Source organism: Suncus etruscus, chromosome 9 (genome assembly GCF_024139225.1).
Source record: "Suncus etruscus isolate mSunEtr1 chromosome 9, mSunEtr1.pri.cur, whole genome shotgun sequence".
In the NCBI taxonomy this organism is placed as follows: domain Eukaryota; kingdom Metazoa; phylum Chordata; class Mammalia; order Eulipotyphla; family Soricidae; genus Suncus; species Suncus etruscus.
Window position 1 is genome coordinate 41,698,353 of NC_064856.1, and position 17,102 is coordinate 41,715,454.

The window sequence follows — 17,102 nt, forward strand, 5'->3', positions numbered from 1 at the left end:
TGTGCTCAGAAGTTGCTCCTGGCTTGGGGGACCATATGGGACACCGGGGGATCGAACCGCGGTCCGTCCAAGGTTAGCGCAGGCAAGGCAGGCACCTTACCTTTAGCGCCACTGCCCGGCCCCTCAACTAACAAGCTTTATGTTGTTTGTAGAATAGGTTGAAGATTCACTGCCTTTTACCATCTCTTACTAGAGGAATAAATGGCACCATATTTTGTTAAAAACTGGTCGAGTTCAAGTAAACAAATTGAAAAAGTAGAGCTAATTGTTGTCCTTCAGGCTTACCTTCTAAAAGACAAGTATTAAAAAAATCTTCTGCTAAATGTTTTATGTAGATCGTTTAATCCTTACCAATATAGCTAGAGAAATTATTACTGAGGTTTAGAATTCCTATGACATTGAATAAACAAAGATCTATTTCAAAATTAAGTTGGATGTATTCACAAGTTAGATATAAGTAGTCATGCAAACTCTGTCAGTGTTTAAAAATTTTGCAAGGGTCCCTGCCTTCTAAGATGATCTTTCAGGAGTTTGGAGCTATTCTTTCAGGAATCTTGGAGCTATATTAATTAAAACAGAAATAGTCTTTAGCAAATAAGAATCAAAGTTGCGGGCCAGAGTGGTGGGGCAAGAAGTAGGGTGTTTGCCTTACACCGCTAACTTAGGACAGACCGAGGTTCAATCCCCCGGTGTCCTATATGGTCCCCCAAGCCAGGAATAATTTCTAAGCTCACAGCCAGGAGTAGCCCTTGAGCGTCATTAGGTATGGCCCACAAAAAAATAAAATAAAAGTTAGAAAGTGGGAAAGTATTTGGAGATAAAAAAGAAAAATATTCTGCTAAATATTTACCTATTATAAAGATATTTCACAGGGTAACATAAATGATTAAATACTTAGAATTTAGCAGGCCAGAACAATACAGTACTGTAGGTAGCTTTCCATACATGTGGTTAACTTTGGTTCAATTCTTGGCATCTTATATGGTCTCTCAGTCCCCTCATGTAGTGATACTTGAGCTCAGAACCAGGAGTACACAAGCATCATTAGATGTGACACAACAGCCTAAACACCCAAAATACAAGCCCCTTCCCCAAAAAAACCCACTCAGAATTTAGAATGAGAAAAGATTAGAGAAAAAATATTTCAAAAATTCTAATTATAGTAGGGAGACTATGTAAAGGACTCAAGCAAGGCTTCTAGCATGCTAGACTCCAGGGTTTTGAACCACTTCCCTGGCTCAAGACATTTCTTTCAAACATCTAAATAGCTTTATCATTAAACTCTTAATGGATCTATCTTATTTACCATCAGTAAATCTTCACTATTGTTAGTATATAAAAATAAAAATGGTTTTATTCTCACACAACTACCATGTATGTTATTAATCCCCAGTGCTTTTCTCACATTTCAGAATTCATTTACAGGTATAATTATGAATACACCTAACTACTACTACCTTTGCTGCAACTTTTCTCACTAAAGTGAAACATTGTAAAATTCACTAGTATGGGATGTGGTGAATTATTCTATGTACCCTACTCTACCCTGCACATTCGTCTGTAAGGCTTTATAAGTACAATGTCAAACCTAGAGAACAACTCAGAGGCTATATATACTGAAAGTTGCATAGACATTCCTGAGTCATAATCCTGCTGAAAAAAATATGAACAGCAATTGACTTAAAAACAAACAAGTTGCCTAGAATTAGAAAACATTAATACGTTATTCTTTCATGATTAAAAAATATATTGGTTGCTTTATGCATTGATGGTATTTCTATTTGCTTGTTTCTGGGCCACCCCAGGTGGCACTGAGGGGTTACTCCTGGTTCTGTGCTCAGAAGTCACTGCTGGCAGGCTTGGGGGACCATATGGGGATAAATCAAGGCTGGGGACTGAATCCAGGTCAGCCTCATTCAAGGCAAATATCTTACTTGCTATGCTATTATTCCGGCCCCTGCTTTATGCACTGATGCTATTTCTAACTCCACCTTTCGAAGTTTTACTACCCATGTCATTTGGAGTGAGCACTGAGGTTACTCTTTCAGTAAGTAGCATCACAAACTCCTTAAATAGTAACTCAACTTAAAATTAAAGTTTTTTGTTTTTGGGTCACACCCGGCAGTGCTCAGGGGTTACTCCTGGCTCTATGCTCAGAAATTGCTCCTGGCAGGCTCAGGAGACCATATGCAATGGCGGGATTTGAACCACCAACCTTCTGCATGCAAGGCAAACATCTTACCTCCATGCTATCTTGAGGGTCGGTGAGGTGGCGCTAGAGGTAAGGTGTCTGACTTGCAAGTGCTAGCCAAGGAAGGACCATGGTTCGATCCCCTGATGTCCCATATGGTCTCCCCAAGCCCAGGGCAATTTCTGAGCGCTTAGCCAGGAGTAACCCCTGAGCATCAAATGGGTGTGGCCCCCCCCCCAAAAAAAGATTTTTGAAAAGGAGTTTAAAATGCTTAGTAGAGCCTTTTATTGGCTACAAAACTGATTTGCTTAATTTCTATATGCCATAGAAATGGCTGTGGAAAATAACTTCAAATATGTGATAGATTTTCTAAATCACAGGATTTTATAGGTCTTAAAACTCACAAATGTAATTTCTGAGCAATCATAGTTTTTTCCTAGTGCTGATTGCGGTTGGCCTTGGTCAGGCCAGGGAGTCCATCAGCACCTCTGGGCAGTTGGGAGTGTGGGTGGGAGCCAGCCAGGCTGGCCCCACCCCCAAACCAACATTCGGTCATTTGTTTTTTTGTTTGGATTTTTTTTTTTTTTTTTTTGGTTTTTGGGTCACACCCAGCAGTGCTCAGGAGTTATTCCTGGCTCTATGCTCAGAAATTGCTCCTGGCAGGCTCGGGAGACCATATGGGATGCCAGGTTTCGAACCTGTCTTTCTGCATGCAAGGCAAATGCCTTACCTCCATGCTATCTCTCTGGTCCCTCAGTTGGTCATTTGAATTGCCTTTTTAAAGTCCAGAAACCTGGCTTCCTTACTAACTCATACGAAGTTAAGTAACTGTGTAAGAAATACAAAATGAACAAGATTTGCTCATTTATATAAAAAAAAAAAATCACAAGAACCCTTTTGAATTTCCAACCCTTAAAAATAAGTTTGCGGGGCCGGGCTGTGGCGCTGGAGGTAAGGTGCCTGCCTTGCCTGCGCTAACCTAGGACGGACCGCGGTTCGATCCCCCGGTGTCCCATATGGTCCCCCAAGCCAGGAGCAACTTCTGAGCGCATAGCCAGGAGTAACCCCTGAGCGTCACAGGGTGTGGCCCAAAAACCAAAAAAAAAAAAAAAAAAAAAAAAAAAAAAAAATAAGTTTGCAACTCAGCCCAGTAATGTGTGCAATCCATCTGATCTCTTCTAAGCAGAAAACATTTTTGTTTCACTGAAAAATAAAAATATTAAACACCATCCCTTTTTTTAATACTTACCTTCATTTGCAAAGAAGTATTTGAGTAACACTCAAATATTTGCATGAGCTTTTCTGAGTGTTGCATTCAGAGTAATGGAGACTAACATATACCATCTTTGTTTAAAAATTAAGACCATTCATCTTCTGAAATGTTCCAAGAAACAAGAGATAGAACCTTCTTCCAAAGCAGGCTTTGTACTTATGTGTGTTTATCTGTACACATCAGTGTTGGCCCAAGTAGGGACAGTGCCCTTTAGATAAATAGGTGGTAGGGACACTGAAGAAGTCTCAGGGGCACATTGTGGTTCTTGGCTAAAAAGCAGACTTCCAGAGAGGGAAAGAGAGAAAAGAGAACAATTAAGCTTGATAAGCTTGGGAACCTCTGGCACATACCCTGAGACTATTTCTACCTTGTTTTGTCATTTGTAACCTTGCTACCATTCATGTGATAGAATTTATCAGCTGCGATTTTATGAACTCCTTCCAAAGTGACATGCTTGCGTTCGGTACTCAGCATATCCAAAGCAACCAGTTACTGTCTTCAGAATCATGTGTCAGAGAGGGTGAAAATCGTACTAAGTAGAGCAGCATTTTGTTTGATCTCTTTCAGAGGCTCTGTGGAAAAAACAGAAAGTCGAGTCTTTCCATGATGCAGAGAGGACTCTGAGGAAAAAAAAACATAACACGGTTAATAACTCCTGGGGGGAAGTGGAGAAGGAGAAGGGAAAAGATTAATTTGAGGTAAGAGTTAAAAAGGGCCCAAAGGCAGTGAGTGATTTTTTTTTCCAAAGAAAAAGTCGGATTTAAAAGATGGTAAATCTTTGCATGGCCATAGGGGTGCACATGTAGGAGACGAAATGCAGATCACAGCTGTTGGGCGACACCGCAGAGCACCTCGGGAAGAGCATTTCAGCACATCCGGAAGAAGAGTGAGCAGCCGGGTTGGCCATGCACAAGAAATGAGCAGCAGGTTGGAGCCCCGATGCAGCCGGCAGGGCCCAAACACAGAATCCAAACCCGGGCTCATTCCTGGGCCTCCAGGCCTTGTCTTCTCTCCAGCAACAGATTTCCAGGCACAGTTTTCACCAATCGTTCCTGCATGGAAGAGCAGTCGGAGTCCAAAAACCTTAGGAAAAGGCGAGGGTGGGATGGGGTAGGGGGACAACATTCCAAGGAGAGGAAAAATCACAGACAGGCTTCTCACATCAAAGAGAGGTGCCCTCTTCCACTCCGCACCTCAACAACTCCAATAAACGCCCCGTATACGCCTATACACTGCGCACCGAATGCAGAAGAGGCCCTATTGCCCCTTGGAAAAGGAGCAAGAAATGCAGCATCGGGGCAGGGGCGGGGGTGCCAGCCCTGCAGTCCTAGAAACCTCTCAGTCCCATCAGCTTCTTGAAGGCCTTGTCCACCATCACCACCACCCCAATTCTCAAGTGCAGCCCCGATTTCTCCCACCCTCCAGTCCGTCGCCTCACCGTCCCCATTGCACCACTACCACCACCACCACTCGGCTCCCGATCGTCCTATAAATCCTCCTCCGCCAGGGTTCTCGGACGCTCCCCAGCCTCTTAACATGGCGACCGAAAGCCTGCTCACTTCCGACGTTCTCGGGGTGGGGGGGTGAGCCCGAGCCCGGTACATTTTGGGTATTGTAGTTTCAAACTCTGAGCTCCATCGTCTGGTGGTGCCGTAATAAGACTACAATTCCCAGAAGGCATCGCTTCCGAGCATGGCTATTGGGGCCTGTCGGGCAGAGGGATGATGTCATTGCAAAAACTCCACTGCATTCATTGTGCTCTGGTCTCTGCACCCCGCCCCCCCGCCCCTAGGCTGCTGGGCTTGCAATTGCCGCTCGCTCCAGCTGAGCTCTAGATCTGAGTAGCAGCAGCAGCAGCAGCAGCAGCAGCAGCAGCAGCAGCAGCAGCAGCAGCAGCAGCAGCAACAGCAGCAGCAACAGCAGCAACAGCAGCAACAGCAGCAATAGCAGCAGCAGCAACAGCAGCAGCAGCAGCAGCACTAGGGCAGGGGCTGACTTCAGGCGTTGGACTTTTGGGGTCGTCGCCCACCTTTCCTCTGCGTGCCTGACTCCCTCGTTAGCTCATTTTTGTGTATGCCTGGGGAAGGGAGAAAAATCCCAAACCAGGTGAGTTGAAGTGATTTTTTTCTTCTTTGCAAATGACCAAGTTATTCCTCCCGCTTTAGTTCTCCAGGCTTTTCTTTTTTTGGGAAGATGGGGGGCGGCGGGAGGATTGCTGAGCGAAAAAGCGATGCCATTTGGGTCACTGCAAAGAACAACTGAAGTGAGTGAGCTCTCTCCGCCGGAGGACCGACCGATCGATGCCTCCTTGCAGGTCCGAGCCCCGGGAGTGGGAGCTCTCCAGGCACCTCGGGAGCAAGGCAGCCGCGGGGTGGGGGACTGCAGTCGTGTCACTTAGGGCCGAGGCTGAGGTTTGGAGTGGGCAGGGTGATGCGTGGGGCGCGATGGAGACAGGGATGGTTGCATGGGGCCGCGCGACTTTAGAACATCTCTGGGTCGCTGGGGCCATCCCAGCCGGCCGCCCTTCAACGGGGAGCGAGCTGAGAGGAGTGGAGGTCAAGTTTGGTGGGGCTGAGTTCCCCAGGCGTCCCTCCCTGCGTCGCTGGTCTCGCCTCTTCTGCCGATCCGAGGTGACAGTGTCCTTTTCAGGGTCCACTCCGTGTCCGTCGGAAACGCCTCACGTGTCTGTTCCAAGATCTCTTGGGCTGCCTTTTAATTTTTTTTAATTAAAAAAAATTTTTTTTTAATGCGTTTCTTCTCCTCATTGCAGGATTGTTTGGAAGTGGTGCCAGCAGATAGATTTGTCCTTTGGGGAGTTTTTTTTTTTTTTTTTTTTTTTTTTTTAATTCTATTGCAATAGGCTCTCCATGGACAATGGTACCCTCATGAGCTGTCTGTCGCAAATAACGGTCTGGAGAAGGGAAGGTTAGGGAAACTCAAGTTGATTTTCACGCATTTAGGGAAAGGTGGAATTAGATGAGCTTTTAACCTTCATTTGCCATTACCCAAAGGGACCCGCGCGGCCCCATTCCCCTGGCCAGTGGGACTAAGGAACGTCAAGGGGTGTTGCTGTCTGTCTGCGTGTTGGTTTTTGTTACTAAACAAACCGTCACGTTTAACGGATAGCATTCGGGACTTAGACCATGTTGGCTCTCAGCTCGAAAGAGTTATTAGGATGATTCGTGCAGTAAATATGTTCCTGTGAGATAAACAGCTGGCTGATTCCAGAACAGATGGGGCCTCTTACAAACAGTGATCTATAACCTTGGAAATGAATGGACCTGGGGTCAACCACACCCCCTCTGGCAATGTCAAAAGAGGGGGGAAATGCCAGAGTATTATGCTAAACTCTAAAATCCTAAGCCTGTTCATAGCCAAGTCGGAAGAGGGGAAATGTTCTGGGTTCCTTTCACAGCTGAACCAATTTTGTGCCTGGTTCATTCTGGCCCTTAGATTTCCAAAGTTACATCTGAGCAGTGCACTTCATGAAATACTGCTTGTTAACAAATGCAAAGGACAGTCATCAGTTGGGACTTTGTGTTAAAGTGAATAATTGGGATGCAATGAGTAGCTTTTGGATTTGGGAAAAGTTGGACTTCCTGGCTGTGACTCTCTGTTGCTTACTATCTGCCCCTCTGTACTTTCTTCTTCTTTTTATTTTTTAACATTTATTTATTTTTTTATTTAGATTTTTGGGCTACAGCCGGCAGCACTCAGGGGTTACTCTTGGCTTTGTGCTCAGAAATCCCTCCTGGTAGGCTCAGGGATTATGTGGGTTGCCAGGAATTGAAGCCAGGTCCATCCTCTATACTTTCTTTCCTTCACTTCTCACTGTCTCTTGAAGTTCTTCCCATTTCTTCCCCTATTTGTGATCCTCATTTTGCCTCTGTCCAAAAACTCTCCTTATCATCATCTGTCTCTAAACATTTTACTAATTTCTCTCTTCCCCATCCCTTTTCTACCTTACCTAGAAACTCCAGGGTAGAAAGAGAATATTTTATTCTGCAGAGTCCTTACTGCAGAGTCTTGACTTTTTCTTTCTCTTGTGTTTGGAGGTTGGCAGGATGAGCTACAACCAGCCTGACCCCTTAACCTTGTCTTCTGTGACATACCTAATCTGGTCTGGCAGTCTGTGGACCATGAAATCTTGTCATTCAGCTCATTTCACTTTTCCTTTCATTGACACCTGTTTTAAGAACTATCAGAGCGGGGCAGAGCAATAGCACTGCAGGTAGGACATTTGTCTTGCATGTAGCCAACCTAGGTTTCACTCCCAGCACCCTATATGGTCTCCCAAGCTTGCCAGGAGAAATTTCTGAATACACAGCCAGAAGTAACCCCTGTGTACTGCTGGGTGTACAGAAAAAAAAAAAAAAAAAAAAGGGAAAGAGCTGTTAGAGCAACACTTTAAATTCTATGAGTGAGATATTCTTATAGTTCCCCCAAGAGTAAGTAGAATTGAACTGCCTTCTGCCTCATTTGAGACATTGTTTTTCTTTTTTTCTGCCCTAGAAAGTGATGGGAATGCTGTCTTCACCCCTCAACTCCTCCAGCTTCTTTATTGACTGCTGAGACTGCACCTTAATTTTTGTTTTTAATTTTGATTTAAGCACTAGCTGTGGTATCCCCTCCTTTGGGGATAAAAGGACTCTTTTATTCCTCTTAAGAAGGGTGTGGTGGCAGTAAGTCTTAATGCCAGTGCTACAGTAACTCTATTGTATATCTGTGACCTAAACTATAATACTTTAAAAATATGGGGGGGGGATAACTAGGAAGAGCCCAATGGGAAATAACCGAGGCCAGAGACATCAGTGATGTTGAGTTGTGGTATAGCTAAATCACAAAGCCAACAACACTGACAGCATGAGATCCAGTTTACAACAACCAGACTTAAAAATGTGCCTGTCAAGGAGGCAGACTAGGGAGTGGGAGGGAACCTGGAAACATTGGTGGCAGGAAGTTCACACTGCTGGTGGGATTGGTGTTAGAACACTGCATGCCTGAAATTCAGCTATGAATAACTTTGTCAACCACGGTTCCTTGGTAAAAAGTTAACTAAAAGAATTTCAAGTAGAGGGCCAGAGGATAGAACAATGGTAGGGCATTTGCCTTGCACACAGCCATCCCGGGTTTGATCCCCAGGTATCTTATATGGTCCCTCACGCCTGCCAGCAGTAATTTTTGAGGGCAGAGCCACGGAATAACCCCTTAGCACAGCCATGTGTGACCCAAAAACAAACAATTTTTTTTAAATAGATCAAAAAAGAAAAAAAGAGAGAAGTGGCAAAGTTTCATTAGGCACAGAAAGTTACACCTGCTGCCCATCTGTAGGCAGCTACTATGGCAGGCAAATTCTTACTGTCATCCGAGACCTCCCTCTTGTCACCTCTGAGTTCACATCATTTTCTGAGATGCTTCCGTTCCAACCCAACTTTTTTGGTGAGTTAGAAAGGAGAAATGAGCTGAATGGGTGGTTAGATTGAATCCTATCATAGATATCCCTGTCATCTTGAAAAATAATGTATTTCCTTCTTCCTCCATTTTTTTTTTTTGGTTTTTGGGCCACACCCGGCATTGCTCAGGGGTTACTCCTGGCTCTCTGCTCAGAAATAGCTCCTGGCAGGCACGGGGGACCACATGGGACACCGGGATTCGAACCAACCACCTTTGGTCCTGGATCGGCTGCTCGCAAGGCAAACGCCGCTGTGCTATCTCTCCGGGCTTTTCTTCCTCCATTTTTATATTTTTATATATAGTTATGATTACTTGACTCATCCAATTGTTGTAGCCTCCTCCAGTCTAGTTGCAGCCCATTTTTGGGACCACCAAACTTTGTGGTGTGGCTGCTGTGTTGGACAGTGAGAAGAGAAGCTTCTCTGTGCTTAGAGAGTTAGTATGTTAATATGGGTCAGAGTCACTTGAACATGTCATTGCAAGTGTCATAAGTGTTATTGTCAATGTAGTATCTACTACTGGTGGAATCTGAGTGTTGTCAAGTGCCTGTCACCTTGAATGGGGGGAATCAGGGAACATTTCTTGCAGGAAGCTTTGCTTTCAGAGATTGACGAGTTAAAGGAAATGATTTAGAAGGGCAGTAGAAATTGTGCTTTAGATCTAAACAAAAGAAAACACTTAACACCTGATGGAGTGCCTTGTCCAAATTAGGGTTTGTGAATATTGAGAAAGTGAGCAAATCGACATCGATATGGGCTCATTTAACAGCAGGAAATATAAAAAAGCTTTGGAAGGGCAATTAGTTCCTCTAAGATCAGATATAAAATGCTCTTAAACAAATCCATTGAATTGTATTGCTGAGGAACCAGGAGGTGTTCTGCTCTTGAGTGCTTGCTTTCTTGAGATCCATTCTATTGGTTCACCTCCTCCCCCTATGGTCCCCTAAACAGGAGTTAGCTTCAAGCACCCCCTAGTGTGTTCCTCTAACAAAACAAAACAACTGTATTACTGAGACTTGCAGCCTTCATTTGAGGCTTTTCTGGATGGTTTTTAAGGACATCCAGAAATATTTCAGTTTTGGTTTCTTTTGGGGCTGAACTTCTGTTATTCAAATTAGTTTCTCAAAAAATAATTTTAATTGTTTAGAATTCATAAAGAGTAGGTCTCAGATTTGAATAAATAGGTAAGTTGCCAAAAAGACAAAATTAAATGGGCTTCTAGTGCTTTTTTAAATTTTAATTTAATTTTATTTCGTTTTTTGGGCCACACCCAGTGATGTTCAGGGGTTACTCCTGGCTATGCGCTCAGAAGTCGCTCCTGGCTTAGGGGACCATATGGGACGCTGGGGGGATCGAACTGCGGTCCGTCCTAGGCTAGCGCTGGCAAGGCAGACACCTTATCTCTAGTGCCACCAAGCTGGCCCCTTCTAGTGCTTTTTTTTGGTTTGTTTGTTTTTGTTTTTGGGCCACACCCGGCGGTGCTCAGGGCTTACTCCTGGCTGTCTGCTCAGAAATAGCTCCTGGCAGGCACGGGGGACCATGTGGGACACCGGGATTGGAACCAATCACCTTTGGTCCTGGATCGGCTGCTTGCAAGGCAAACGCCGCTGTGCTGTCTCTCCGGGCCCGAACATTTTTTTTAAGACTTATTGTAAGATGAAAATCAGACAATATATCCTGAATGTCTGGCTCTATGACTGGTGTAGTGGGTGCTCATGGTGTCTGTCTTGAGCATTATATTAATTTATGGTTTTTAATATTTTATTTATTAACCTAGTGCTTGTCAAAGTGATAAAACAAAGAAAAAGATAACTATACCAGACAGCCCGATGCAATGGGAAGCATGCAACAGCACTAATGTAGAATTTGTGTCTGAAATATTTAAACTAAATCTAATCATGAGGAAATAATCAGACCGATCCAGATTGTGGGACATATTGGAAAACAGCTGGTCTGTGATCTTCGAAAATGTCAGTGTCGGGCCTGGAGAGATAGCACAGCGGTGTTTGCCTTGCAAGCAGCCGATCCAGGACCAAAGGTGGTTGGTTCAAATCCCGGTGTCCCATATGGTCCCCCGTGCCTGCCAGGAGCTATTTCTGAGCAGACAGCCAGGAGTAACCCCTGAGCAATGCCGGTGTGGCCCAAAAACCAAAAACCAAAAACCAAAAAAAAAAAAAAAAAAAGAAAATGTCAGTGTCAGGAAAGTCAAACAAAACAAAATAAAACAAATATATGGGCAACTTATTCAGATTAAAGTAAACCACAGAATTGTGACAATCAGTGCTATAGGGAAACCTTGATTGGATTGTGGATTTTTATTTAAACAAAAGCAATATATGGGCATAAGGAGGGGGGCAATTTGGATTAAAGATGCATATTAGAGAACCAGCAATAATATTCATTTTCATATGATGGTCCCAACTGTTTAGACTGATGTGTGGTTATTGATTTCTTTTATTTGTTTTGTTTTGTTTTGGGTCACACCCGGCAGTGCTCAAGGGTTACTCCTGGCTCTATGCTCAGAAATCACCCCTGGCAGGCACAGGGGACCATATGGGATGCCGGGATTTGAACCACCGTCTTTCTACATGAAAGGCAAACGCCTTACCTCCATGCCATCTCTTCGACCCCAGTTATTGATTTCTTGATTAGTTCCCAGTCCTTAATGTGGTCCTTAGGAATGTCAAAGCAAAGCTAGAAGACATCAAGGACTGCTTTGGAAGGTAGTGCTTTTTGAATGGGGGAACAGTAAGGACTCACTATAACTATTTAATCAGTCTGTGTACTATTTGTCAGGGACAATCCTCTCATCGTTTTTGAAGTACAAAGTACTACACCGAACATGCCATCGTCAGGATTATTAGAGGTACTAAGTGCAAGTGGAGCAGTAGCTCTCTCTTTCTCTTCCCACTTCTCTGCTTCTCTCCCTCTCTTCTTTTCTCCACTCTGCTCCTTACTTTCTTTTCTTTTCTTTCTTTCTTTCTTTTCTTTTCTTTTTTTTTTTTTTTTTTTGGTTTTTGGGTCACACCCGTTTGATGCTCAGGGGTTACTCCTGGCTATGTGCTCAGAAATCGCCCCTGGCTTGGGGGGACCATATGGTATGCTGGGGATCGAACCTCGTCCGTCCTATGCTAGTGCTTGCAAGGCAGACACCTTACCTCTAGCGCCACCTTCCCAGCCTCCCTCCTTCCTTCCTTCCTTCCTTCCTTCCTTCCTTCCTTCCTTCCTTCCTTCCTTCCTTCCTTCCTTCCTTCCTTCCTTCCTTCCTTCCTTCCTTCCTTCCTTCCTTCCCTCCCTCCCTCCCTCCCTCCCTCCCTCCCTCCCTCCCTCCCTCCCTCCCTCCCTCCCTCCCTCCCTCCCTCCCTTCCTTCCTTCCTTCCTTCCTTCCTTCCTTTCTTTTTTGGTTTTTGGGCCACACCCAGTGGTGCTCAGTGTTTACTCCTGGCTGTCTGCTCAGAAATAGCTCCTGGAAGGCACGGGGGGGACCATATGGGACACCGGGATTCGAACCAACCACCTTTGGTCCTGGATCGGCTGCTTGCAAGGCAAACGCTGCTGTGCTATCTCTCCGGGCCCCCGCCCCTTTTCTTTTCTTTTCTTTTCTTTTTTTTTTTTTTTTGGTTTTTGGGTCACACCCGGCAGCGCTCAGGGGTTACTTCTGGTTCTATGCTCAGAAATCGCTTCTGGGAGGCTCGGGGGACCAAATGGGATGCTGGGATTCCAACCACCGTCCTTCTGCATACAAGGCAAATGCCCTACCTCCATGCTATCTCTCCCGCCCAGCTCCTTACTTTATTCCACACCTAGTGTTTCTCAGGCACTTGACCTGACTACTTGTTCAAAACTGACCCCTGGTGGTTGTCCAGGGGCTGCGGGAATCAAGATCATAAAAACCTTTCACTGTACTATTGCACTGCCTTGGAACACAAGCTATTTCTTTCTTTTTTCTTTTCTTTTTTTTTTTTTTTTTTTTGGTATTTCAGGCCACACCCGTTAGATGTTCAAGGGTTACTTCTGGCTGCTCGCTCAGAAATTGCCCCTGGCTTGGGGGGACCATATGGGACGCCGGGGGATCGAACCATGGTCCTTTCCTTGGCTAGCGCTTGCAAGGCAGACACCTTGCCTCTAGCGCCACCTCGCCGGCCCCTCTTTTTTCTTTTCTTTTTTCTTTTCATTTCTTTCCTTTCCTGTCCTTTCCTTTTCTCTCTTCTCTTCTTTTCTTCTTTCTTTCTTTCTTTCTTTCTTTCTTTCTTTCTTTCTTTCTTTCTTTCTTTCTTTCTTTCTTTCTTTCTTTCTTTCTTTCTTTCTTTCTTTCTTTCTCTCTTTTCTTTCTTTCTCTTTCTTTCTTCTTCTTCCTTCCTTTCTCCCTTCCTCCCTCCCTCCCCCTCCCTTCCTTCTTTCTTTCTTTCTTTCTTTCTTTCTTTCTTTCTTTCTTTCTTTCTTTCTTTCTTTCTTTCTTTCTTTCTTTCTTTCTTTCTTTCTTTCTTCTTCCTTCCTTCCTTCCTTCCTTCCTTCCTTCCTTCCTTCTTTCTTTCTTTCTTTCTTTCTTTCTTCCTTCCTTCCTTCCTTCCTTCCTTCCTTCCTTCCTTCCTTCCTTCCTTCCCTCCTTCCTTCCCTCCTTCCTTCCTTCCTTCCTTCCTTCCTTCCTTCCTTCCTTCCTTCCTTCCTTCCTTCCTTCCTTCCTTCCTTCCTTCCATCCTTCCTTCCTTTCCCTTTTTTTTTTTTTTTTGTTTTCATTTTTTGGTCACAACAGATGGCGCTCAGGGGTTAGTCCTGGCTCTGCACTCAGTAATTCCTTTTTGGCAGGCTCAGGGGACCATATGGGATGCCTGGAATTGAACCTAGGTCCTTTCTGGGTCAGCCGTGTACAAGGCAAACACTCTACCACTGTGAACACTAGCTATTTCTAACTAGAAGATGAAAGGGTGAGAAAGAGGAAAATGAATATATATCTAAAATTTGTGTTTGGTTCCACATATAATGTAAAATTAACCAAAATCATGATAGACATGCATAACATATGGCAAGTACCCTTTACTGCCACCCTAAAAAAATCATGAACTGTTGAGACTCTGATGTTTATTGTCATTTCTTCCTCACATATTCTTAGAATATTATTCTGCTTGTCTCTTCTACTTAATATGTTGTGGGTCTTTGCCCATATATTTGCATGTTGCTGTAACTTATCTATTTTAACATCTGCTGATCACTGTCATGAGCATTTGAGTATGCATCCTTTATTGATGAAATGGTGAGAACATTTCTTTTTCTGAGGGGGCACACCTGGCTATTCTCAGGGTTTACTTTAGGCTCTGTACTCAAGGATCATTCATGGCAGTGCTTGGGGGATCATAGGTGGTGTTGGTGATTGAATAGATATTGGCCATGTGCAAAGAAAATACCTGGCAAGTGTATTGCCTCACAGGCACAAGGAATATTTATACAGGGATACATTTCTGTGGGTACAAATATTAGAGCAAAGGGCATGGGACTGGAGAGATAGTACAGCAGGTAGGCTGCTTGCCTTACTCAATTCCTGGCACCCCAGAAATAATTACTACGTGCAGAGCTAAGAGTAATCCCTATTCATTACTGAGTCCTCAAAGCAAAAGTTAAACAAAAACAAAAAGAAAACAAAGGGCATGAACATCTTTTTCCTTTGTTACCTGATTTAAATTGTTGTCAATAGTATTTGACTGTTATTTTGACATAATTTTGCCAAGTCTGTTATATCCTTTGAGTAAACTCTTTTGCAGATAAGGACGTTGTGATGTGTGGGTAGAAAGTGGTGAAAAATGAAAACACTGCATTCCAGTTGTTTTATACCATGGCTCTGAGAAAGGTGAACATATAAATAAGATGGAGACCTTTAGACGAGAGAAATCAAATACATGATTTCTGCTTTACAACATAGCGTGCTGTTTAAAAAGTGAAGTGAAACAGTGAAGCAGCTAAGAGATTTCCCCAGGAAATTCTGAAGAAAATTTTCATATTTGAGTTCTGGATAACTTCACTAAAATGTGGACATCATCAACACATCAACCTTGAGATGAAAATAACCTATTGAACTTACTTCCTCTCCCTCTCAGTTACATCTCCATACTAACAAGGGGAAGTAAAACTTCCATTTTTTTTTTTTTTTTACAAATATCTGAAACAGATAATTAAAAGGCCTTTGGGTTCATATTCTAAGTCTTAGTAGAAATAATTTCCACATATTCCTGATATTTTTTTTTCTGCAGAAAAGCAGGACTGCCTTTAGGAATAAGCCAGGAGGGACTCTACCCAACAGGAATCTGAGGGAAGAACTTGTGAGGCACAGGAACCTTTAAAGCTTTATTTTGATTTCTTTGGTCATTGTTATTGGTCAGAGAAAAAAAATTTGAGCTGTGTGCATGTGGAAAATTTATCTTTTTGAGCTTCAGTTTCTTCATTTGTAAAATAGGGATTGTTATGTTGTTTAAATGAGATGATGTGTCTAAAAAGGGTTGTGGGGAATTAACTCTAATTTATTATTATTTTAATACCAATAGTAGTGCAAGTGACTTTTTTTTAGGCATTCTGTTTAGTAATCATGCTGTTAAATAATTTCTTCTTTCTCCTCCTCCTCCGCCCTCATCCCCTTCAGTGGTGCTCGAAGGTTACTCCTAACTCTGCGCTCAGAAATCACTCCTGGCAGGCTCAGGGGACCATATGGGATGCTGGGGATCAAACCGAAGTTGGTGTGCAAGGCAAATGCTTTGTGCTATTACACCAGCCCCTCATTGTTATTGTTTTGGCATTGGCTGTTTTGACTATTAACCCACCATAATGGTTTGGTCTCAAAATTCTGAAAGGTCTTTGCTTTTATCATGATCAAGAAGGTAAATGGTGTAATGATATGTATGCAATAGGTTGCTTTTAGTAACTATAATAATGATATTGGCAACCCAGAGCTTTTGCTAACTGCTTTACGTAAGTTGTATAATTTAATTGTGGCCAAAACCATGTTAAGAAACTGAAACACTGAGGGTTTAAATTACACACTAAGATCTTATTATTAGTAAAAAGGTAGTTCCAGGATCAGAAATCAAGACTCTTACTGCAAGCCTAGACATTTTTTTCTTGTGTACTGTGCCATTTCACAATTTTGTGTAAGAGGTAATTTACTCACTTCATTTTTGGAACAGAATTCTGCCTTTTGTTTTGTTTTTGGGCGAGACTGGTGATGCTTAGTGGTTACTCCTGGCTCTGCAGTCAGAGATCACTCCTAGAGGTACTGGAAGCCATATGAGATGCTGGGATGTAAAATAAAAATACCCATGAGTGATGAGACCTCGCCCCACACACCATGTTTCTAACCCCTTAGGTGAATTTGATGAAGCAGGGTAGCTGCAGAGAAATAATACCAAGCCAGTGAGGACTAGATTTATCCCTGTCAGTCTGCTTTTTGCCCCAAGGCCTCTCTCTGCCTTGTGCTCTCTTTGTGACCACCCCCCCCCCCCCCAAAGCCAGAACTGCTCTTTCTTTATTCTCCAGAACTAAATCCACCCGGGTGGGGGAATGTTCTGTAATTCAGGTGGATTTTACATATCAAAGAAAGGGGTTACCTAGAAGAGGAAGTCAGGGGAACACCTTTGTTAAGCATTTCTGCTAGGTTCACCTTACACTGGAGATCAAAATTAGGTTGGCTGCATGCAAGGCAAACAAACACCATACTTGCTATACTATTTGCTCTGCCCCTACCTCCTGCCTCTTTTGTTTGATAGATCTTTGTGGAGTGCCTGTAAGTCAAGAGAATCAGAGAACTGGGGAACTGGAGAAATGATTGAGTTTTAATACTTGAGGTTAGGAGTTCATATTTGAGGAATTCTGTTTCAGAGACCATTCTCAGATTTTAGTAGTTTTCCTGACCATTTATTTTTTTTGTTCTCTTAAATAAAAATCTCTTCAGAGCCAGAGCAATTATATAGCAGATAGGGTGAGCACAACCAGGTTTGGCCCCCAAACTGACAATTAAAATAATATTTCTGTTCCATTTGGAAGAAGAAAATAAAAGAAGTTCACACTTGGGGTGGGCTCGAGATGTAATTCAGTGATGTAGAGCACGTGTTTCACATGTCTTTAGGTTGTATTCCCGGTACCCCACCACCTGCAAAGTTCACACTCAAGTAGAGAGGTAAAGCAGCTCCAACTCTGTTTATTC

The 17,102-nt window shown here is 43.4% G+C and overlaps 1 protein-coding gene across 1 annotated transcript in view; it reads left to right on the plus strand.

The window, feature by feature from the left end:
* The first annotated feature begins 5,414 nt into the window (after positions 1 to 5,414).
* The window catches only part of RAB30 (RAB30, member RAS oncogene family), a 101,357-nt gene continuing 89,669 nt past the window's right edge, over positions 5,415 to 17,102 (plus strand). The window contains exon 1 of the mRNA XM_049780061.1: positions 5,415 to 5,570. The gene's annotated coding sequence lies outside the window, so the exon portion shown is untranslated. The remainder of the gene's footprint in view (positions 5,571 to 17,102) is intronic.